Raw genomic sequence first — 23468 nt, 5'->3', positions numbered from 1 at the left:
ATTTTTTTGCCAGCGGTTTACCACACATTTTGAGTTTCACATCTCAATCATGCATTCAGGGAAGCAGAGTGAGAAAAGCTAAGATATTTTCCCACAGGGTCAAAAGGAAATTCAGATGATGAGTCAACCGAGACCATTCTCGGGCATCACTTTTTTGAAGATCCAAGGATTCTTAAAAGCAAGTCATATGCTTCCCATTTCCCCACCCCCAACAGTTCTGATCAGGAATGCAGTAGAAGAAACAGCTTGCATACAAGAAGAGCAGCAAAGTATAATGAAGCCGCAAAATTCACTGTAGCTGACAAATGATGGGTTTGTGTGATTACTGTTGGTGACATTTCATGATATGTTTCTGATTGTGATCTTGGCGACGTCGCAGCAACAGCCCTGATTTGGATCCAAGAATGAAGACACACTTGGTCGTGAGTTTAACTCCTGCTTCCCTGTGAAAATCAGTCAGGGTTAGTTAAAATGTAACAGGGGGAATTGCCCACTCCTAAGTTCCCCTGATCTTGTTGCCTACAATTTTAAATCGCCGGCGGGAAGGATACCTGTCCCAAGCCACCGAGGTCCCCTTTGAATATGCAGGTCAGGCACTGATGACTTCTTTGACCTTTCACTTTAACTTGAACCCTGACTGGGGGAGCAGTGGTGCCTTCCCCACCAGATCAAAGCCGCCAGGGTCAGCAGCCAGGACCAGAAGAAACTCAGCAGAGTAAGTTATCACATTGCTTTTCAGCTCCCTTGTGGACCGGGAGCAGCAGGATCAGGAATGCTCGTCCTGATCGCACAAGAAAATCTTTGGCCACCCTTATCCCTCTCCCCACACCCTTGATGGGGATTCCCCTCTGATGGATTTACCTTGTATGGGGGAACCCTTCCAGCGAGTCCCTGGCTGTGGCCTACTGCTATCCGAATTCATGCTCCTTCCCATGGTCCAGGCAGTGATTCCCGTAAATGAAGCCTGGCAACTAAAATCTCTGCAGGCCTTAGCAGGCAAGCTGGCCGCTGGCTCTGATGGCCTCATCTGAGTTAAAACCGAGGCACCGTGCCTATATTGGGTTTCACAGTGATTCTCAACTGATTAGAACTTGTTTGGATCTCTATTTAAATGCACATTTTAATACTTATCCTTTTATCCATGGCACCCGTCTCCTTGCATTTTTTTTTCACTCAGTGGGACCTAGAATAGGATATGTATTGTGTACTGTGCATTGTGTACTGACAGACTGGGTACTGGTCAACTGTGTTCTATTCATCATATGCTGGATGGTGTGTACTTGGTGTGGTGCTGTGCTGGTACAGTGTGTTGTCGGTTGTATCATTCTTTGTGTCTATCATGTGTGCTCAGTGTTGGTGTACTGCCTGCTGCTGTGTTTGTTGATATTCTGCACCCTGTTATGCTCAGTGCTGCCATGTTGCATTTTTTATTTGTTTATGGGATGTGGGCATTACTGACCAGGCCAGCATTTGTTGTGCATCTCTAATTGCCGTTGAGAAGGTGGTGGTGAGCTGCCTTCTTGAACCACTGCAGTCCATCTGGTGTAGCTATACCCACAGTGCTGTTAGGAAGGGAGTTCCAGGATTTTGACCCAGCAACAGTGAAGGAATGGTGATATAGTTCCAAGTCAGGATGGTGTGTGGCTTGGAAGAGAACTTGCTGGTGGTGGTGTTCCCTGCATCTGCTGCCCTTGTCCTTCTAGATGGTAGAGGTTGTAGGTTTGGAAGGTGCTGTATAAGGAGCCTTGGTGCATTGCTGCAGCGCATCTTGTAGATAGTACAAACTGTTGTCACTGTGCGTCAGTGGCGGAGGGAGTGAATGTTGAAGGTGGTGGATGGGATACTAATCAAGCGGACTGCTTTGCCCTAGATGGTGTCGAGCTTCTTGCGTGTTGTTGGAGCTGCACCCATCCAGGCAAGTGGAGTATTCCATCGCACTCCTGACTTGTTCTTTGTAGATGGTGGACAGGCTTTGGGGAGTCAGGAGGTGAGTTACTTGCCTCAGGATTCCTAGCCTCTGACCTGCTCTTGTAGCCACAGCAATAATATGGCTGGTCCAGTTAAGTTTCTGGTCAATGGCAACCCCCAGGATGTTGATAGTGGGGGAATCAGCGATGGTAATGCCATTGAACATTAAGGGGAGATGGTTAGATTCTCTCTTGTTGGAGTTGGTCATTGCCTGACACTTGTGTGTGCGAATGTCACTTGCCACTTATCAGCCCAAGCCTGAATGTTCTCTAGGTCTTGCTGCATATGGGTACAGACTGCTTCATTATCTGAGGAGTTGCAAATAGTACTGAACGCTATGCAATCATCAGCGAACGTCCCCACTTCTGATCGAGGGAAGGTCATTGATGATGCAGCTGAAGATGGTGGGATGTAGGACACTACCCTGAGGAACTCCTGCAGCAATGTCCTGGGGCTGAGATGATTGGCTTCCAACAACCATAACTATCTCCCTTTGTGCTTGGTATGACTCCAACCAGAGGAGAGCTTTCCCCCAATTCCCATTGACTTCAATTTTGCTAGGGCTCCTTTTATGCCATGCTCAGTCAAATGCTGCCTTGATATCAAGGGCAGTCACTCCCACCTCGTCTCTGGAATTCAGCTGTTTTGTCCATAGAGTGATACAGCACCGAAACAGGCCCTTCGGCCCAATGAGTCCACGCCAACCATCAACCACCCATTTATACTAACTCTACATTAATCCCATTTCCCTCTCACATCCCCACCTTCCCTCAATTATCATACCACCTACCTACACTAGAGGCAATTTACAATGGCCAATTTACCTATCAACCCACAAGTCTTTGGCATGTGGGAGGAAACCGGACCACCCAGAGGGAACCCACGCGGTCACAGGGAGAACTTGCAAACTCCCTGTAGGCAGTAGCCAGAACTGAACCCAAGTCGCTGGAGCTTTGAGGCTGCGGTGCTAACCACTGCACCACTGTGCCGCCATGTTTGGACCAAGGCTGTAATCAGGTCAGGAGCTGAGTGGCCCTGGTGGAACCCAAATGGAGTATCAGTAGGCAGGTTATTGCTGCGTAAGTGCTGCTTGATAGTGCTGTTGCCGACACCTTCCATCATTTTGCTAATGTTTGAGAGTAGACTGATGGGGCGGTAACTTGCTGGATTGAATTTGTCCTGCTTTTTGTGGACAGGGCATACCTAGGCAATTTTCCACATTGTTGGGTAGATGCCAGTGTTTGTAGCTGTACTGGAATAACTTAACTAGGGCGCGGCTAGTTTTGGAGCACAAGTCTTCAGTGCTACAGCCGGGATGTTTCCAGGGCCCATAGCCTTTGTTGTATCCAGTGCTTTCAGCCATTTCCTGATATTTTGTGCTTGCATGTCGCATACTACTGTGAGTTGCTGTGCTGTGTGTTCCTATGCTGGATGCTGTTGTACTGTATGTTGCTGACATGCTGCACACTATTGTGCTGGTTATTGGAGCTGGCTTGTGGTGTGCTGATGTTTTGGTTGCACTGATGGATATTGCTGCACGGTGGCGACACAGTGGTGCAGTGGTTAGCACCGCAGCCTCACAGCTCCAGCGACCCGGGTTCAATTCTGGGTACTGCCTGTGTGGAGCTTGCAAGTTCTCCCTGTGTCTGCGTGGGTTTCCTCCGCGTGCTCCGGTTTCCTCCCACAAGCCAAAAGACTTGCAGGTTGATAGGTAAATTGGCCATTATAAATTGCCCCTAGTATAGGTAGGTGGTAGGGAATATAGGGACAGGTGGGGATGTTTGGTAGGAATATGGAATTAGTGTAGGATTAGCATAAATGGGTGGTTGATGGTCGGCACAGACTCGGTGGGCCGAAGGGCCTGTTTCAGTGCTGTATCTCTAAAAAAAAAAGTGCCTTTATGCTGGATATTAGCCTACTAGATCCCACCATGCTGGGTGTTGCCATGCTGTGGCTGGCATGCAATGTGCTGTCATTGAATGTGTTGGCATCAGCAGAATGGAAACATCCTCAAAATGGGTTGGGTAGCCTTGTGACCAGCTCCATTCTGAGTGGGGCCTTCCGCCGAGTGTCCAATGCTCGTGCCTGTTTCTGGCGACAGGTGCCTTTCAATATTGTGGTCTTAGGATGCATTAAGTCTCCTGATTGCCATTTTAGGCCTGAACTGGGCAGAGCCTACACACAGGCGATGGATCCGAAGCAGCCACGAGAGGTAAATATTAAATTAATTTTCCTCTTCCAGGGCCCACAAAAATAATTTCAGCCACGGCTGTTTTGGTACTCCCACTTTCCACAATCATGATCACACTGCCCTTACCTCCACCCTAACACCACCCCCACCCTCCTACATACCTCCCTCCCCTAACTTACCCTGCTGTCTGTCGTTTGGATCAATTTTGAGGCATGTGGACACCTGTTTGAATACCCACAGCTCACCTACCAGATTTAAATGAGACCGGGTCCTCTTTGCCTCTAGAATGGGCTGACCAGCACACTCCATCAGTCAGTCAACCAAAGGCCAAAATAGAACCCTTTGAGTCAAACAACCACAAACTTCTTTACCTGCTCGGGTAAGTGACTGCCTATTTCCACATGTGAAGAACAAAAGTCAATGAATTTCAGCATGTCTGAGGCATTACAACATGCATATGAACACACTCTCCAGATTTCACAAGGGGCTGCTTCAAAACAATATTTGTATATTTCAAGACTGCGCCTGACTGGCATGTTTGTATTAACTGCATTTCAACTGGCTGCTTTTCATGTAAACAGTGCACAGGCACAGGAGGTTATGCAAAGGGGTCATGTTTTTGTATTTAAACATAGAACTATAAATATAGTATATTCATAGTCAGCTGCTCGCTATTAACGGACTGTCACAGATAGAAATGAGCACCAACCCAAAATCCAAACACAACATGACCTGACTTGATCCGACTCCAGTCCATTCAAAATCAAAAGAACACCAGCACCTATTTATGTTGGATGCACGTGTCACTTTAAAGCAATGTGTACAATGAAATAATTCCTTCTGTGCATTGAGCACAGGAATTTTACGGTGACCCGGGTTCAATTCCGGGTACTGCCTGTGTGGAGTTTTCAAGTTCTCCCTGTGTCTGCGTGGGTTTCTTCCGGGTGCTCCGGTTTCCTCCCACAAGCCAAAAGACTTGCTGGTTGATAGGTTAATTGGCCATTACAAATTGCCCCTAGTATAGGTAGGTGGTAGGGAAATATAGGGACAGGTGAGGATGTGGTAGGAATATGGAATTAGTGTAGGATTAGTATCAATGGGTCGGCACAGACTCGATGGGCCGAAGGGCCTGTTTCAGTGCTGTATCTCTAAACTAAAACTAAACTAAACATTATCATGTGCATGCAGACAGAGACACACTTTCCTGCTCATCACGTACGTGGCCATTTTGGGAATTCTGGCTGGGTTGAGCCAGAGATTCCTATTAAGTGGCTTGAGACAATAGTATATCCTTGGACGTGCAGCCAAGGCAATAACAGCTGGCGTCACAGAGTGAGGAACAAATTGGGCTTTGTGCCTGTTCAGCTCTCAAGTGAGCACTGTTAAATGGGGAAATTCTGAGCAGTGGCTATGGTAACTCTTTGCATGTGAGAGGGAAAATTGGAGGCAAACGTCATGCAAACTGTTCTACAATATTAATATCTATTTTCATATGCAACACATTAAAGCATCACAATGCGCTACAATGAATTACTTCTTGAAGCGCACTGACTTGGTTTGTAAGAAAGCATACTTTCTGGCAGCAGGCTTAAAGTCTGAGAGCTAGTAGCCCAAACTGTCCTCTTGACACCAAGGTGTCAAAGATAGTTCGTCAAAGATTAAAGACAAGAAAAAGAGGGTAAAGAAGTGTTTAAAACTCTTGGCGACAGTTTTCCTTTTGGATCTTTGGTGAACCAGGACTTCTGGCTGCCCTTGCTCGTGCCTCTAACTCTGGTCCATTTCCTTTGTCGGGGTCATTTAGATTTCAATACAGACTGCCAGGCCCATTTACTGTACATCATCACCTGGTGCCACCTCTGGTGGGAGGATGAAATTGTCAAGTCTCCTTGCTGTGGTGTAACATGGCCAGTTTCTTTTGGGCCTCCTTATCTCGAGAGACGATGGATACGCGCCTGGAGGTGGTCAGTGGTTTGTGAAGCAGCGCCTGGAGTGGCTATAAAGGCCAATTCTAGAGGTGCTGCAGAGAAATGTGTTTGTCGGGGCTGTTACACAGTTGGCTCTCCCCTTGCGCCTCTGTCTTTTTTCCTGACAACTACTAAGTCTCTTCGACTCGCCACATTTTAGCCCTGTCTTTATGGCTGCCCGCCAGCTCTGGCGAACGCTGGCAACTGACTCCCACGACTTGTGATCAACGTCACAGGATTTCATGCCGCGTTTGCAGACGTCTTTAAAGCGGAGACGTGGACGGCCGGTGGGTCTGATACCAGTGGCGAGCTCGCTGTACAATGTGTCTTTGGGGATCCTGCCATCTTCCATGCGGCTCACATGGCCAAGCCATCTCAAGCGCCGCTGACTCAGTAGTGTGTACAAGCTGGGGATGTTGGCCGCCTCGAGGACTTCTGTGTTGGAGATACGGTCCTGCCACCTGATGCCAAGTATTCTCCGGAGGCAGCGAAGATGGAATGAATTGAGACGTCGCTCTTGGCTGGCATACGTTGTCCAGGCCTCGCTGCCGTAGAGCAAGGTACTGAGGACACAGGCCTGATACACTTGGACTTTTGTGTTCCGTGTCAGTGCGCCATTTTCCCACACTCTCTTGGCCAGTCTGGACATAGCAGTGGAAGCCTTTCCCATGCGCTTGTTGATTTCTGCATCAAGAGACAGGTTACTGGTGATAGTTGAGCCTAGGTAGGTGAACTCTTGAACCACTTCCAGAGCGTGGTCGCCAATATTGATGGATGGAGCATTTCTGACGTCCTGCCCCATGATGTTCGTTTTCTTGAGGCTGATGGTTAGGCCAAATTCATTGCAGGCAGCCGCAAACCTGTCGATGAGACTCTGCAGGCACTCTTCAGTGTGAGATGTTAAAGCAGCATCGTCAGCAAAGAGGAGTTCCCTGATGAGGACTTTCCGTACTTTGGACTTCGCTCTTAGACGGGCAAGGTTGAACAACCTGCCCCCTGATCTTGTGTGGAGTAAAATTCCTTCTTCAGAGGACTTGAACGCATGTGAAAGCAGCAGGGAGAAGAAAATCCCAAAAAGTGTGGGTGCGAGAACACAGCCCTGTTTCACGCCACTCAGGATAGGAAAGGGCTCTGATGAGGAGCCACCATGTTGAATTGTGCCTTTCATATTGTCATGGAATGAGGTGATGATACTTAGTAGCTTTGGTGGGCATCCGATCTTTTCTAGTAGTCTGAAGAGACCACATCTGCTGATGAGGTCAAAGGCTTTGGTGAGATCAATGAAAGCAATATAGAGGGGCATCTGTTGTTCACGGCATTTCTCCTGTATCTGAGGAAGGGAGAACAGCATGTTAACGGTCGATCTCTCTGCACGAAAGCCACACTGTGCCTCAGGGTAGATGCGCTCGGCCAGCTTCTGGAGCCTGTTCAGCGCAACTCGAGCAAAGACTTTCCCCACTATGCTGAGCAGGGAGATTCCACGGTAGTTGTTGCAGTCACCGCGATCACCTTTGTTTTTATAGAGGGTGATGATATTGGCATCGCGCATGTCCTGTGGTACTGCTCCCTTGTCCCAGCACAGGCAAAGCAGTTCATGTAGTGCTGAGAGTATAGCAGGCTTGGCACTCTTGATTATTTCAGGGGTAATGCTGTCCTTCCCAGGGGCTTTTCCGCTGGCTAGAGAATCAATGGCATCACTGAGTTCCGATTTGGTTGCCAACTGAAAAGAATCAGTTCAGGAAAGTGTCGAGCATTTAAGGTAATTGGTTGCTCTGTGGTCAATCACCTCGTTATAAGAAGGGTCCATTTACATTTTAAAACTGCCCCCTTCTATCGCCTGCTGTACACCAGAGTTTCCTTAAGAATTTTTGCCTAGTTACACACATAATCTGGGCGCAAGCAAGTTAATAGGCTTAAATGACCATGGAGATTTGGGAATAAATGAGTTTTGCCCATAAGTACAATACACCCAAGTATCTGCCATCTTTTAAGTGCACCCATTGAAGCCTTGAATGCAGCAGTTTTCCTTGCAGTTGACATTACTAGCAGCAAATATGTCCTTTGATATCATCCCTTCATTAGCGTCCCATTAGAATACACTCACCCATATGTGGGCAAGTGTATTGCAGTCTACTTTTGTAAAGTTAAAGATAAGAATTTTGTCAAAACTTTACTGCTCGTTCTTATAAGGAGGGACAAAAGTGCATCGAAACACCTGTTGAGATGCGTAATTGGCACCCGATCCACAAACATTCACTCCCTTCACCACCGACACACAGTGGCAGCAGTGTGTACCATCTACAAGATGCACTGCAGCAACGCACCACGGCTCCTGAGACAGCACCTTCCAAACCTGCGACCTCTACCAACTAGAAGGACAAGAGCAGCAGATGCATGGGAACACCACCACCTGCAAGTTCCCCTCCAAGCCACATACCATCCTGACTTGGAACTATATCGTCGTTCCTTCATTGTCACTGTGTCAAAAACCTGGAACTCCCTTCCTAACAGCACTGTGGGTATACCAACACCCCAAGGACTGCAGTGTTTCAAGAAGGAAGCTCACTACCACCTTCTCAAAGGCAATTAGGGATGGGCAATAAATGCTGGCCTAGCCAACGACGCCCACATCCCATGAATGAATTTTTAAAAAATTCTGTCGCACTTCTGGTGAAGTTATAGCAGTGGAGTGGCAAATTCCTGTCCAAAGTTATTTTCTGCCGTTTTAATTAAAAGATTATGTTACCTAGCAATTTGAATTAACCAATGTTTTAAAAAAACAGCACTGGAGGTATTTTATGGGCAAAAATATTCCAATGAACTGATAATTCAAATTTAAGTGACTTGGAGTTAAATGGAATTGATTGTGTGCAGCCATTGTTCCCAGCTGAAGACCCCAGAAGTGTTGTCAGGTGGCAGGGAAACAGCAGAATAGTTCCCTGCAATTTTCCTTCCTCATTGCACCCACCACCCACACCCCACTCTACCATTCCCACCCACCCCACCCCACTACAAATTGCATTGCTTTACTGGGGTAACTACTCAAGAAAATTGCCCCGTTTTTACTTGAGAGACTAATACAGCAGTCAGGAATTAGGGAATAAAGTAGGAAGAGGCTCTCTAGTTACTGAATACAAAAACTAATTGGTCTGATGGGGAGTGAAAACTGGCACAGCTAAACTCTGGCACAGAGAACCTGAGCATCCACCTGAATTGCCAAACTGTTATGTGAGGAGAAATTAATCCATGGTCCCTGATTTCACACATTGAGACCATTTTGACTTTGCACAATAATGTAAAATGGTTAACAATGAATTGGCCCATTTTGCATATCTCCCGATTTTTATTCCATTGGTTTAACTTCAGGAGAGGTGCTGCAGTGGCCAGGCTTAGCTTTACAAAGACCCTTCAGCACATGCTCATCCCTAGTCATGTGGCTGTTTCACATATCCTATGCAGTATGGCTACATATTTACTGAGCAACCATGTTATTAAAAAAAATCTATAACTGTTACCAGGAGCTGATAAACATTTTTCAGTCATAGGTATTTCATAATATGTCATCACTTTTACCGATAATGAGGCCAGGCTCCTAATGTGTGCGACCATTTAAAACTGGATTCATGATCTAACTTGTGTACAGTTCATTGAACATGTGTGACTGGCACATACTCAGTGATTACACACTCTACTGAACTTGTGTTTCCTTCTGATGACCATGGAAATGAATATGAGGGAGTCAAAACTTTTTAAAATGCAGAGACTGGAACAAATTCATACAGAGTAATTTGGAAATAAAAGTACATCTATTTTCATCCCTTTCATGTTTTCACTAAATGCAAACACCTCGATTTTAAAATTCTCATCCTTGTTTTCAAATCATTCCAAGGCAAGGCCTCGACCGTCCCTATCACTGCAACCTTCTCCAGATTACTATGCTCCACCATTTCCAGTCTCTTGTGAATCCCTGGTTTTCATCACTCCACTGTTGGTGGCCATGCCTTCAGCTGCCTGGGCACTGAGCTCTGGAACTCCCTCTTTTCAGCTCTCCGCCTACCTACCTCTCTCTCCAAATTCACCAGAATGTTCCCAGGGCTCCAAGGGTTGGATTATGAGAGGTTATATGAATTAGGCTTGTATTCCCTGGAATATAGAAAGTTAAGGAGCGTCCTGAACAAGATTTTTAGGATTTTGAAAGGAATTGATAGGGTATATAGAAACTTTGTCCGTTGCTGGGGGAGTCTCGGATAGGGGCACATAACCTTAAAATCTGAGCCAGGCCATTCAAGAGAGAAGTTAGGAAAGACTTCTTCACACAAACATTGGTGTGGAACTCTCTCCCACAAAGGTAGTGGTTGCTAACTCAATAATAATTTTAAATCTGAGATCCATAGATTTTTGCTAGCCAAAGGATATAAAGCCAAGGCAGGTGGATGGAATTAAGCTACAGGTCAGCCATAATCTCATTGAATGGCAGAATAGACTCAAGGGGCTGACTGGCCTCTTCCTGTTCCTATGTTCCTCTTCTTTTGGCCACCTGTCCCAATATATTCTACTTGACTCAGTGTCAAATTTTGTTTGATAACGCTCCCACTATCACAAGATGTTTTACTAGTGTTACGACCAGGTGAGAAAGGTGTCTAGGGGTCTTTTACTGTCTTCACCTGATCTTATTATAACTGTTTGATTTTTAAACACACTGTGTTTTGAGCACTCCCTTGGTGAATCCTTGTTCATCGCTTTCCAACTATAAGGCAAAGAAATGAGCACACCAGGTTTTCTTAAGTTTAAAAAAGAAAACAGAAATTTATTAAACTTACTTAAACTCTAAACAGTTCCGATGGAGGGTCACTGACCCGAAACGTTAACTCTGCTTCTCTTTCCACAGATGCTGCCAGACCTGCTGAGTGGTTCCAGCATTTCTTGTTTTTATTACTTAAACTCTAATTTGGTTAACGCCTACGGATACATGTTGCGTCCCACGCTAGCATGCATATGTGATACGCAAATGCAAATAGAGACAGAAAAGAGCAGGAGAAAAATAAAATGGAGAGGTTTGAGGCAATATCAGAAGAGTTTCTTGTTTACTGTGCTTAAAGCTCATTATATTCCTTTCGTAAATAGTCTTGCTTTTCATTGGGGCCCAGTATTCTTCTCAAACCTTGTTCACATAGGAGACTTTTCTCTCTTTGAGTTCACATGTCTTCAATGGATCTTCCCTTCCATGAGAAAGAGATGAGAGCAGACAGGAGAGAGGTGTTCTCAGTCCAGGAGCAAACAGCGTTCTGAGTTTCAAACACTCTGTGGCAAGTTCAAATTCAAACAGCCAGTTAGTCATGTGACTAAACTGGCCTGAGCAGGTCTTCTGTGTATTGGAGAAGCAAGGACTGGGTCCTTTGTTCCAACACTGTCTGCTAGTATGCAAAAAAGATCTTTCTGCGAGGGGCCTGCCAATTCCTTGTTAATAGGCCTTCTTTTCTTCCCAGCAGCAATTTTAAGTTTTAATGTTCATGTAGAGAAATAATGTGTGCCTCATTCTTGGCAGGTGGGGGCCTGAATGACTGTAGGTTAAGGGTGCTATATAAATGTAAGATTTTGTTATCCATTTTGATTAAGACTGCATCACCCTATTACTAAAAGTTTTACTTTTTGCTTCCAATTTTGCACATGTTTAAAGTTCAGCTGTTCTGCTTGCCCACATTTGTTGGCTAATTGTTTAATTGTCTATCATTGCTGACATCCAATACAGATACACCCACTTATGCGATTTTGTTTTTCCAGTTAGATGCTCTACAGTCAATTGGAACTGAGTGCCACCATGATTGACAAGTCTAGAATCTGCAAGCACTTAAAGAGCAGGTCAGCAATGTTTGAACTTAAAATATATGCACGCTGGAAGAAAAAAATCTGCTATTGCAACGAGAGTAAATGCTAAGTAAATGTATTCAAAGTATATAATTTCTATAAAGACAGTCCCCATAACATGGCACATCCTATTTCCCGACAGAAATGAGACAACATAAAACCTTTCTTTATGATGACTTCCAGCATATAACTTAGGGCAAATGCTTCCCATGTTCAGCATCATCTGTGATGCATAAAGATTATATTTCAAAAGGATCTTTCCTTCATTCTCTGGTAATTTCATTATTATATATCTCTCTCACTCAGTGTGCAATTACCAAGGACATACCGTGGAGGAGGTGGACTATAAACAGCATCAGGGAGCACAGTAGAACAAGTGGGCACTATGAGCTCCTGAGATTATAATAATATCAAAGAAATGCAATAAGGTTTTCCTTTTTAAAATTCCACATAAGAGGCGTATAGTCTTTTCAGTAAAGGCTTCTCCGATGCAGTATAAGGGCTCCATATTCTTTTTTTTCTCTTCTTGGAAACTGAAAACCAGTAATCCCTTAAGAATGCAGCACAAATCAAAAGCTCAGGGTGAGATTAGCCTTGAAGAAAGGGAGAATTCTACAGCAGGCCCCTCAACACGCTTCTAATGAATGGTGTATCATTACAGCTCCACATGGAATAGTGCTTCTAGCGAAAGGCAGACTGTGCAGCAGTGGAAAAAAAGGATATGTGGGAACAGTATGTGAAATCAGGGTACTGTGCGGAATCAGTGACCAAATAACTCTGGCTTAACCCTTTCACCCATAAATGTCAATTTACAAGGACTTAAGACCAGTGCTTCCATGACTACAAATCTCTTCATATGTCAGTACAAGACCTGAAGAGTTTCTTCCACTGTTAGGAGTGAGACAGGCCTCAGATTCTGACTTTCCGTTTCACTGAACCCGGCCTGACCTCAATTCCATTGAACTTGAACTGCAGTTCAAATGATTAAAAACACGGAACCACAGGGAAGAGTGAGAACTTGGCTCCACTCCCACTTTTGCGCCAGCTCGTGTTTTCGGTTTTCACATTGGAGCCCGGCCATTTAAAGAAGAAAATCTGAGCTCCGGCCCAATCAAGGTAGCCGAGGTCAGAGGAATGAAAGTTTTGAACTCAGTCATGCTATTGGAGGAAGCGGCCGGACAGCTCCTCGAATGGTTCAGCGTGAACACCGTATCGATCTATTTATCGTTAAAATTATTTCGCAAAAAGCATTCTCAGTTTTTTCATAAATCTGTGTATTATGGGGAAATATAAGCTCCAGAAAGACCAAAGGGGTAGAACCATGAAGCAGAAAAACCTAGACAGCAGCATATTCTTAAATAAAGAAAAGGGCATGCTGGAAACTCAACATTTCAGCAAATGAATATCTTGTCTTTTCTGTGAGTGTAGAAATGCCCAGAATAGGCAAAGTACTTGCAACATCTGTATAAGATTGATACTACTGACTACACTTTCACTTCCTCACACTGCTGTCAGTGCACTCAGTCCGATTGTTCAAACTCAGTTAGTGCCCGCAGTGATTTTTCTAAAACAAAAAAACAACCAGTTTGATGTGCGTTAAAAAAAATCTGTACAAGATAAGGTTCGTGATTGTTCTGAAACAAACATATTTGGGGAAAGGTTTTCTCTTGTTTGGTGTTTAATACAATTGTAAATGTATGAAGATTGTGTTTATGGTTTTGCTACAAATAGCACATGGGCGATATCTTCCCTGATTGTTAGCGACAGTGGATATGTAGTGGATTGCAAACCTGGTCCCCAGATGTTGAAAACGATTTTCCTTTTTCTCATACTGTTATAATTACAGCAACGCTGTGGTGTTTCTCATACCAGAATCTGTGTAGAGGAGCAGTTTGATCCTTGGAAAGGATCTATCATATCCATTGAAAAATGAAATCCTTTAAAACAGGAGACCAATTCGTAATATTTCAATGAGTTAAGCAGCTTCTAAGAGCAACAATTGGCCAATTGTGCACTCTGAGGGCGGAATTTAATTCAGCCTGTGGGAGCGGTAGCAAGGCTGGGATTGGGGGGAGGTGGTGGCTGTAGAATCGGGAGGGAAAGCAGGGGGTGGAGTGCCTGTCCCCTTCTCAACTCCATCTAATTCAATCAAGGGCAGGGAAGGTCAGGGACAGCCTTCCCATCCAGGGCCAATTGAGGCACTAGAGTGGCCAATTAAGGGCCTCTTCCCATCACCACTGGTATCCTACCAACAGTGGGGGTCGTTCCACCACGTAGGGAAACCACCCAGTAAAAGCAGGCGGCCTCCCTGTGGGCTCAGGATGGCGACAGCACCTCCTGATCGGACACCCAGTGACTCATAGGGAGCCTCCAAAACGCACTGGCAAGGGCTGCCCCAGGTGAAACTGCTCCCTCCTCTCCTTCACTGTCAATCCCACACTCCCCCAACCTCACTGTCAACCACCCCCCTACCCCACCCCCAACCCGCCACCAACATCACTGGGGCCTGCCTGCCTGCCTTGCACTGGCGAGTCCGACCCCACATACCTGGGTTCTGGGGCCTGCTCCACCTTGCTGGTCCTGGCTGGGTGCAGCTCTTAGAGGTAGGATCTTCACCCTGAAAGGGATGGGAGTCCCGACGCCAAACAGTTAACTGGTTGTAGGGCAGAGAATCACATCGGGGCTCCTGGAAAAGGCAGCGGCAGGGTTGCACCCTGCTTTCTGGCCCATGTTGAGGCCACTGTCAACAGCATTAAGTTGAGCCCTGATTTACTATTGGTTGAAGTGGGTTGTGGGCATGTGATTATTGAATTCATATATAAGGATATTTGAAATTTGCAGCTTTTTTGTCACTTTGGCTAGGATTTTATGCTGGCGGTGGGGGTCCTGACGTCCGTAGAAAGCGATGGCAAGAACCCAGCATCGCCTCTTCAATGGAAGGCCAGCCAAATCTAGTACCAATTAGGCATTTAAGTAGACAGCACTGTGCCTTCCACAAGATCAAGGGCCCCAGGATTTCCCACCCTTTGAGAGCTGGCAGCCAATCAGAGGATGGCAGCTCTTCCACTGAGCAGCGCCACCATGGAGGCAGTAGCTGCTGGCAGTGGAGCACCTACTCGAGGCCCAGGAGCACCACTGGACCAAAGCCACAGGTAGGTCAGGGTGGAAGGGGTATTGCGGGATGGGATCGTTCATTAGCAAGGGTAGGGGGTGGCTTTCAGCTGTCCCCCCTTCACGATGCTGGGTCCCTCGTTCAGGCACTAAGTTACTTTTAACGAAGGACCCCCTGCTCATAGCTGGGAAGCAGCCTGCACGGTTTTTCGTGCTGTGCTTCCCATGCGGCACATAGCTAATTCAGGCAGCGGTGGGATGAGGCTCTTAATTTCGCATCAATTGTCCAGTTAAGGGCCTTAATTGACAGCGGGACAGGAAGGCCATTCACAGGCCTTCCCACCTCAGACTTAATTTTGGCGCAGGTGTGATGGTGGCAGGGTCTGATTTTATGCTCTCCCTGCTTCCAAACCCAACGCAGGGGAAAGTATAAAATTCTCCCCCCCCCCCCCCTTTGTGTCACCCTTAATTGGCACGTAATGCAAAATAGATCTGTTCACACATTTAGCTTCCATATCAATGTCGCTGTTTGGACAGAATACCGAACTCATATCTCAGGGCTATATTTTCCTCCCTTTTTCAAAAGGTTAAGTGCTCTTTTCTCGCAGATCTTTAGGAGACACAAGCGGCCAATGCACCTGATTTTTGCAACAAGAGGATTTCATTTAATACAATTCTGTTAGTGAGAATACCCAAAATCTGGTCAGTACCACAGGTAGTAATGGTCCTCCAACACTTTGCAAGCTGCTAATGAACCAATTGACTGGTATAAAAGTTGTAAAGTTTGTAAATTCTGCTGTGGACTGCACATTATAATGGAGAGACAAAATAGCCTTTTTGGGCCTGCAGGGCAACCCACAAGAAGCAAAACACATAGGCCAGCATTACTAGCCTTGTGAACTCGCAGTTAACCAGGTGAAGACTTGGAGGACGATCCAGAAGAAGTTGCATGACTAATGGAAACACACAAGTAAAGCAACAAAACAGAAAATGCTGGAAATACTCAGCAGGTCAGGCAGCATCTATGGAGAGAAAAACAGAATTAAGGCTTTAGGTTCATGTGACCTTTCATCAGAACTGGCAAAAGTTAGAAATGTAATAAGGTTGAGCAAGTGAAAGGGGGGGAGGGGGGAAGAAGAACAAAAGGGATAGGGTGGAGGGCAGGAAAGATTAAATGACAAAAAGTTTCACGGTGCAAAGCCAAGGGGAGTGGAAATGGGACAAGTAAAGAAACAAAAGATGTGACTGCATGAGGTGTAAATGGCAGGATAGCAGCTGTCCAAACACAAAGTAAAGGGATTAAGAAAGAAACAAGGAGGCGGGGGGATTAAAGCGAACCAGTGAAAAAAAAACGAGATAAGAAAAACAGGGGCACAGCTGCTGAGTATTTCCAGCATTTTCTGTTTTCTGTATCAGATTCCCAGCATGCACAATATTTTGCTTTTGTATTAATATTTAATTCACTGCCACTTCTGTTCCAGGAATGCCAAACTTGAAGAGATTCTGCTCTGCTCTGCTCTTCTCTCCGACGGGATTTCTGTTTGTCTCCTCTACTTTGTTCACCTTCATTGCTTTCTATCTCAATTCTTCTGTTTGATCATGTAACTTTGTAACTTTTGCCAGTTCTAATGAAAGGTCATTGACCTGAAACGTGACTGGGATTTTATTCTGGCAATGGGGGTCTTGGCACCCAGAAAAAGCAACGCCGAGGTCCCCATATCACTTCTTCTCTGGAAGGCCCACCAAATCTAGTGCCAATCAGGCACTTAAGTAGACAGCGGTGGGCCTTAAACTCAAGGACCCCATCACCGGAGGTCCCGCCGTTGAAGAACTGCCAGCCAACCAGAGGCCAGCAGCTGCAGTGCCACCGCAGAGGCAGTAGCTGCTGCTGGAGGAGCACCTACCAGAGGCCGAGAAGCGTCACTGGGCCCAGGCCACAGGCAGGTCAGGGTGGGAGGGGTCTCAGAGGGTGGGGGCCGAAGAACGGGGGTGTAGGAGGGTCGGTAGCAAGGGTAGAGGGGTGGCTTTCAGCAGGCCCTCCCCCTTCCCGATGCTGGGGCCCTCATTCAGGGACTAAGTGCCTTTTAATTAGGGACCCCCCCCCCCCATTCCAGAGCTGCACGGTTTTTTGTGCTGTGCTTCCTGTGCAGCAACAGGGCCACCTGTGGTATGGCTAATTGCGGCTACAACAGGAAGAGGACCTTAATTCAGGCCAATTGCCCAATTGGCGGCGTAGCGGGAAGACCATTCACAGGCCTGGTATGGTGTTGGAGGATTGGAGGACTGCTAACATTGTACCTCTTGTTACGGCCAGGTGAGAAAGATGTTAAGGGTTCCCTTTCAGTCTTCACCTAGTCTTACCGTAACAGGGTTTAATTTTTAACACACCGTGTTTTTAGCTCCCTCTTGGTGAATCCTTTTTCACCGCTTTCTAATTATAAGGCAAAGAAACCAGCACAACAGATTTTCTCAGATTTAAAGAAGAAATGTGAAATTTTATTAAACTTGGAACTTAAACTCTAATTCGGTTGACGCCTACGGATACACAGCACGCCCACACTAGCATGCATACGTGAAACACACATGCAAATGGAGAGAGAAAAGACCAGAAGATATAAGGTGGAAAGGTTTGAGGCAATATTTGAAGAGTTTTTGTTACAGGTCTTTGAGCTCACTGTAGAGTCCTTGATTGTAGGTAGATCTTGCTTTTCGTTAGGGCCCAGTATTCTTCTTAAACCTTGTTTACTGTAGGAGACTTTTCTCTCTTGGGGTTAATGTGTCTTCAGTAGATTCAGAGGCTTGTGAGAAAGAGATGGGAGCAGGCAGACAGGAGAGACTGTGGCGAGCCAGCCAGGAGAGATCTCAGTTCAGGAGCATTCTGCCTTCTGTCCACACACTGTGTACGATTCAGAAAAACCCAGGTTGCCAAGCAGGTTAGTCATGTGACTAAGTGGTCTGGCCACGTCTTGGATTACAGCAGTCTCTGCAATGCTCCTCTTACACACAATACCTGGAGATCAAGTTCCATTATGGGTTCAATGTGTCAGGGAATGGTCCTTTGTCCTTCTAATCACTGTCTGTTAATATGAAAATGTCTTTTCCAGCCATGGCTGAACTGTTTAACAAGTCCTTTCTTCACTCCAGTAACGTTTAAAATCAATGTTCCTGACAAAATTAATGTGCCTCATTTTTGGCAGGTGGGGGCCTAGCATGACACTCTGTTTAGAAAGGGAGCGAGTGATAGACTGAATAATTACAGGCCAGTCAGTCTAACCTCAGTGGTGGGAAAACTATTGGAATCTATTCTGAGAGACAAGATAAACTGTCACTTAGAAAGGCATATATTGCTCAAGGATAGTCAGCATGGATATGTTATGGGAAGATCTTGTCTGACCAACTTGATCGAATTTTTTGAAGAAGTAACAACGAAGGTAGATGAGGGTAGTGCAGTTGATGTGGTCTACATGGATTTTAGCAAGGCTTTTTACAAGGTCCCACATGGCAGACCAGTTAAAAAAATAAAAACCCCTGGGATTCAGGGAAATGCAGCAAAGTGGATACAAAATTGGCTCAGTAGCAGGAAACAAAGGGTGATTGTTGACGGGTGTTTTTACAACTGGAGGGCTGTTTCCAGTGGTGTTCCGCAGGGCTCAGTACTGGATCCCCTGCTTTTTGTGGTATATATTAATGATTTAGACGTAAATGTAGGGGAGATGATCAAGAAATTTGCAGACGACACAAAGATTGGTCTTGTGGTAGATAACGAGAAGTGTGAGGTGATGCATTTGGGGAGGTCAAACAAAGCAAAGGAATACACGATTAATGGGAAAATACTGAAGGGTGTAGAGGAAGTGAGGGACCTTGGAGTGAATGTCCACAAATCCCTGAAGGTAGCAGGACAGGTCAATAAGGTGGTTAACAAGGCATATGGAATCCTTTCCTTTATTAGCCGAAGTATAGAATATAAGTGCAGGGCGGTTATGCTGTAACTGTATAAATCATTGGTTAGGCCACAACTTGAGTACTATGTGCAGTTCTGGTCACCTCATTACAGAAAGGATGTAATTGCACTAGAGAGGGTACAGAGGAGATTTACGAGGATGTTGCCAGGACTGGAAAAATGCAGCGATGAGGAAAGATTGGATAAGCTGGGGTTGTTCTTCTTTGAACAGAGAAGGCTGAGGGGAGATTTGATTGAAATGCACAAAAGTTTGAGGGGCCTGGATAGAGTGGAGGTGAAGGGCCTATTTACCTTCGCAGAAGGGTCAGTGACTAGGGGGCACCGTATCCTGGAGAACCATTTGTGCAGGAAGTGTTGTCAATTGCAGCAGCTTGAGCTCCGAGTTTTGGAACTTGAGCAGCAGCTGGCAAAACTGCGATGCATTCATGAGGTTGAGAGCTACATGGATAGCATGTTTATAGATGTGGTCACCCCACAGCTTAAGAGTATGCAGGGAGAGAGGGAATGGGTGACCATCAGCCAGTCAAAAAGAATCAGGCGGGGCGGCACAGTGGCGCAGTGGTTAGCACCGCAGCCTCACAGCTCCAGGGACCCGGGTTCGATTCCGGGTACTGCCTGTGTGGAGTTTGCAAGTTCTCCCTGTGTCTGCGTGGGTTTTCTCCGGGTGCTCCGGTTTCCTCCCACAAGCCAAAAGACTTGCAGGTTGATAGGTAAATTGGCCATTATAAATTGTCACTAGTATAGGTAGGTGGTAGGGAAATATAGGGACAGGTGGGGATGTTTGGTAGGAATATGGGATTAGTGTAGGATTAGTATAAATGGGTGGTTGATGTTCGGCACAGACTCGGTGGGCCGAAGGGCCTGTTTCAGTGCTGTATCACTAATCTAAAAAAAAAGGCAGGTAGTGCAGGAGACCCCCGAGTGTATCTCATTCTCCAACAGGTATTCAGTTCTGAATACTGACGAAAGTGATGCTTCACCTGAAGAGTGCAGCCAGAGCCACGTTCTTGGCACCATGGGTGGCTCAGCTACACAGGAGGGTACAGGGAAGACTGGAAGAGCCATAGTGATAGGTGATTCAATAGTCAGGGGAACAGACAGGTGTTTCTGTGGCTGCAGACATGAATCCAGGATGGTGTGTTGCCTCCCTGGTGCCAGGGACAAGGACATCACTGAGCGGCTGCAGAGCATCCTGAAGGGGGTTGGTGAACAGCAAGCAGTCAGAACCAACAACATAGATAGAAAGAAGGATGTGGTCGTACAGTCAGAATTTAGGGAGCTAGGTAAGAAACTAGCAAGCAGGACCTCAAAAGTGGTAATCTCCGGATTACTCCCAGTGCCTTGCACAAGTGAGTATAGAAATAGAAGGATAAGACAGATGACTGTGTGGTTGGAAAGATGGTGCAGGAGGGAGGACTGTAGATTCCTGGGACATTGGGACTGGCTCTGGGGAGATGGGACCTGTACAAGCCGGATGGGTTGCACCTGAACAGAGCCAGGACTGAGTTCCTTGCAGGATGTTTTGCTACTGCTGTTGGGGAGGGTTTAAACTAGTTTGGCAGGGGGATGGAGACCTGAGGGTAGATTCAGTTGGGACAAAATCAGGAATGAAAATGGAAGGCAGAAAGTCAATGGATGAGTCTGCAAGACAGAGGAAATAAAGGTTAGAAATTTTTTTTTAAAGTGTTTGGCAGTGCTCAAGGGTATCTATTTCAATGCAAGGATTATAGCAAATAAATCAGGTGAGCTGAGGGCACAGATAGACACATGGCAGTATGATATAGCTAATACAGAAACATGGCTTAAGGAGGGACAAGAATGGCAGCTCTACGTTGCTGGTTACAGGGTTTTCAGACGCAATAGGGAGGGGGATAAGAAAGGAGGAGGAGTGACAATTTGGGTCCAGGAAACTATTACAGCTGTGTGGAGGGATGATCTGTTGGAAGGTTCATCAAATGAGGTCCTGTGGATTGAGCTAAGGAACAAATAATGGGCAATCACACTGCTGGGAGTATACTAAAGACCCCTAAACAGTCAGAGTGAGATAGAAGAGCAGATATGTAGAAAAATCTCTGAGAAGTGGAAGAACAATAAGGCAGTAATAGTAGGGGATTTTAACTACCCCAATATTAACTGGGATAGTTTTAGTGTGAAAGGAATTGAGGGAACAGAATTCTTGAGGTGCATTCAGGTGAACCTTTTTGGCCAGTATGTAGCAAGTCCAACAAGAGAGGGCACAGTTTTAGACTTAGTTTTAAGAAATGAAGATGGGCAGGTGGAAGAGGTGGCAGTGGGAGAGCATTTTGGTGATAATGATCATAATTCAGTCAGTTTTAATATAATTATGGAAAAGGACAGAGATAGAACAGGAGTTAGAGTTCTTAATTGGGGCAAGGCCAATTTTACTAAACTGAGGAGTGATTTAGCAAAAGTGGACTGGAAACAGCTACTTGAAGGTAAATCAGTGTCAGGGCAGTGGGAGGCATTCAAAGGGGAGATTCAAGGAGTTCAGAGTAAACATGTTCCCACAAAGAAAAAGGGTGAGACGGCCAAATCTACAGCCCCATGGATGTCAAGGAGCCTACAGGGTAAGATAAGGCAGAAAAGGAAAGCTTATGTCCAACACCGAGAACTCAATACTGCAGAAAGCCGAAGGAGTATAGAAAGTGGAGGGGTGAAATCAAAAATGAAATTAGGAAAGCAAAGAGAGGGCATGAAAGAATATCAGCAAGCAAAATCAAGGTGAACCCAAACATGTTTTATCTATACATTAAAAGTAAGAGGATAACTAAGGAGAGAGGGCCCATAAAAGACCATAAAGGAAACCTATGTGTCGGGTCGGAAGATGTTGGTATGGTTCTTAATGAATACTTTGCGTCTGTCTTCACAAAAGAGGGGGACAATGCAGATATTGTAGTTAGGGAGGAGTAGTGTGAAGTATTGGATGTGATAAACATAGGGAGCCTAGCATCCTTGAAAGTTGATAAATCACCAGGGCCAGATGAAATGTACCCTAGGCTGTTAAAAGAAGCAACAGAGGAAATAGCAGAAGGTCTGACCATCATTTTCCAGTCCTCACTGGATACAGGTGTGCTGCCAGAGGATTGGAGAACTGCTAACGTCGTACTTCTGTTTAAAAAGGGAGCAAAGAATAGACTGAGTAATTACAGGTCAGTCAGTCTAACCTCAGTAGTGGGCAAATTATTGGAATATATTCTGAGAGACGGGATAAACTGTCACTTAGAAAGACACAGGTTAGTCGAGGATAGTCAGCATGGATTTATTATGGGAAGATCTTGTCTGACCAACTTGATCGAATTTTTTGAAGAAGTGACAAGGAAGATAGATGAGAGTAGTGCAGTTGATGTGGTCTCCATGGATTTTAGCAAGGCTTCTGACAAGGTCCCACATGGCAGACTGGTAAAAAAAATAAATTCCCATGGGATCCAGGGAAATGCAGCAAGGTGGATACAAAATTGGCTCAGTGGCAGGAAACAAAGGGTGATTGTTGACGGGTGTTTTAGCGACTGGAGGGCTGTTTCCAGTGGTGTTCCACAGGGCTCAGTACTGGGTCCCCTGCTTTTTGTGGTATATATTAATGATTTGGACGTAAATGTAAGGGGCACGATCAAGAAGTTTGCAGACGACACAAAGATTGGCCGTGTGGTAGATAGCGAGGAGGATAGCAGTAGGCTGCAGGAAGATATTGATGGTCTGGTCAGATGGGCAGAAAAGTGGCAAATGGAATTCACCCTGGAGAAGTGTGAGGTGATACATTTGGGGAGATCAAACAAGACAAAGGAATACATGATAAATGGGAAAATACCGAGAAGTGTAGAGGAAGTGAGGGACCTTTCATCTACAATTTTCTACCAGCTACAACGAATGGGCAGAAAGCTGTGCGGACCACAAATTGAGCATGCTGACATCCATACCCAATTCGTAACTCCATCAAGCAAAGCTCTGTTCCAGAACTGTTCAATCATAAAATGTGTCCCATTGTACATTTTAATCACTGATTGCTTGCGGGAAAGTAGTTTTGGTATACTTGAGCATGCACTGGAGTTGAAGCAATTCATCTGGTAAACCCTTAGGCAGTGCCATCAGAGTCTGCTACTCTGTCTGTTTTCATTATTAATCAATAACTGCATAGCAATGTCCATTGGATCTTTTCCAATATTTATTTCCCCTCTAAATCCTCAGCTGCTGTATCCTTAATTGTTTGCTGCGCCCGCAATAAATTAAACACCATGACAGTCAAACAGACAGAGGAATGTCATATAACTGCATTAAGTACTCACCCAGTAATATTGCTAAGGGTAAATTATAGCTTCAAAAAAATTGGTAAAATTGCCTTTGAAGTTTCAGGAATCTGTTTAACATGGTGCAGTGTGTGAAACATCAGCCT

General features: G+C 45.5%; 1 long non-coding RNA gene across 1 annotated transcript in view; it reads left to right on the top strand.

Moving 5' to 3' along the window:
* The first annotated feature begins 217 nt into the window (after positions 1–217).
* LOC137369647 (uncharacterized) overlaps positions 218–23468 on the top strand; it is a 78200-nt gene continuing 54949 nt past the window's right edge. Inside the window, exons 1-2 of the long non-coding RNA XR_010974991.1 lie at positions 218–715; positions 11905–11982. This is a non-coding gene — a long non-coding RNA (uncharacterized lncRNA). The remainder of the gene's footprint in view (positions 716–11904; positions 11983–23468) is intronic.

The sequence above is a fragment of the Heterodontus francisci genome, chromosome 5 (assembly GCF_036365525.1).
Source record: "Heterodontus francisci isolate sHetFra1 chromosome 5, sHetFra1.hap1, whole genome shotgun sequence".
Lineage (NCBI taxonomy): Eukaryota > Metazoa > Chordata > Chondrichthyes > Heterodontiformes > Heterodontidae > Heterodontus > Heterodontus francisci.
Note: the sequence above shows the minus strand (reverse complement) of the source record. Positions and strands in the feature narration are given on the sequence as shown.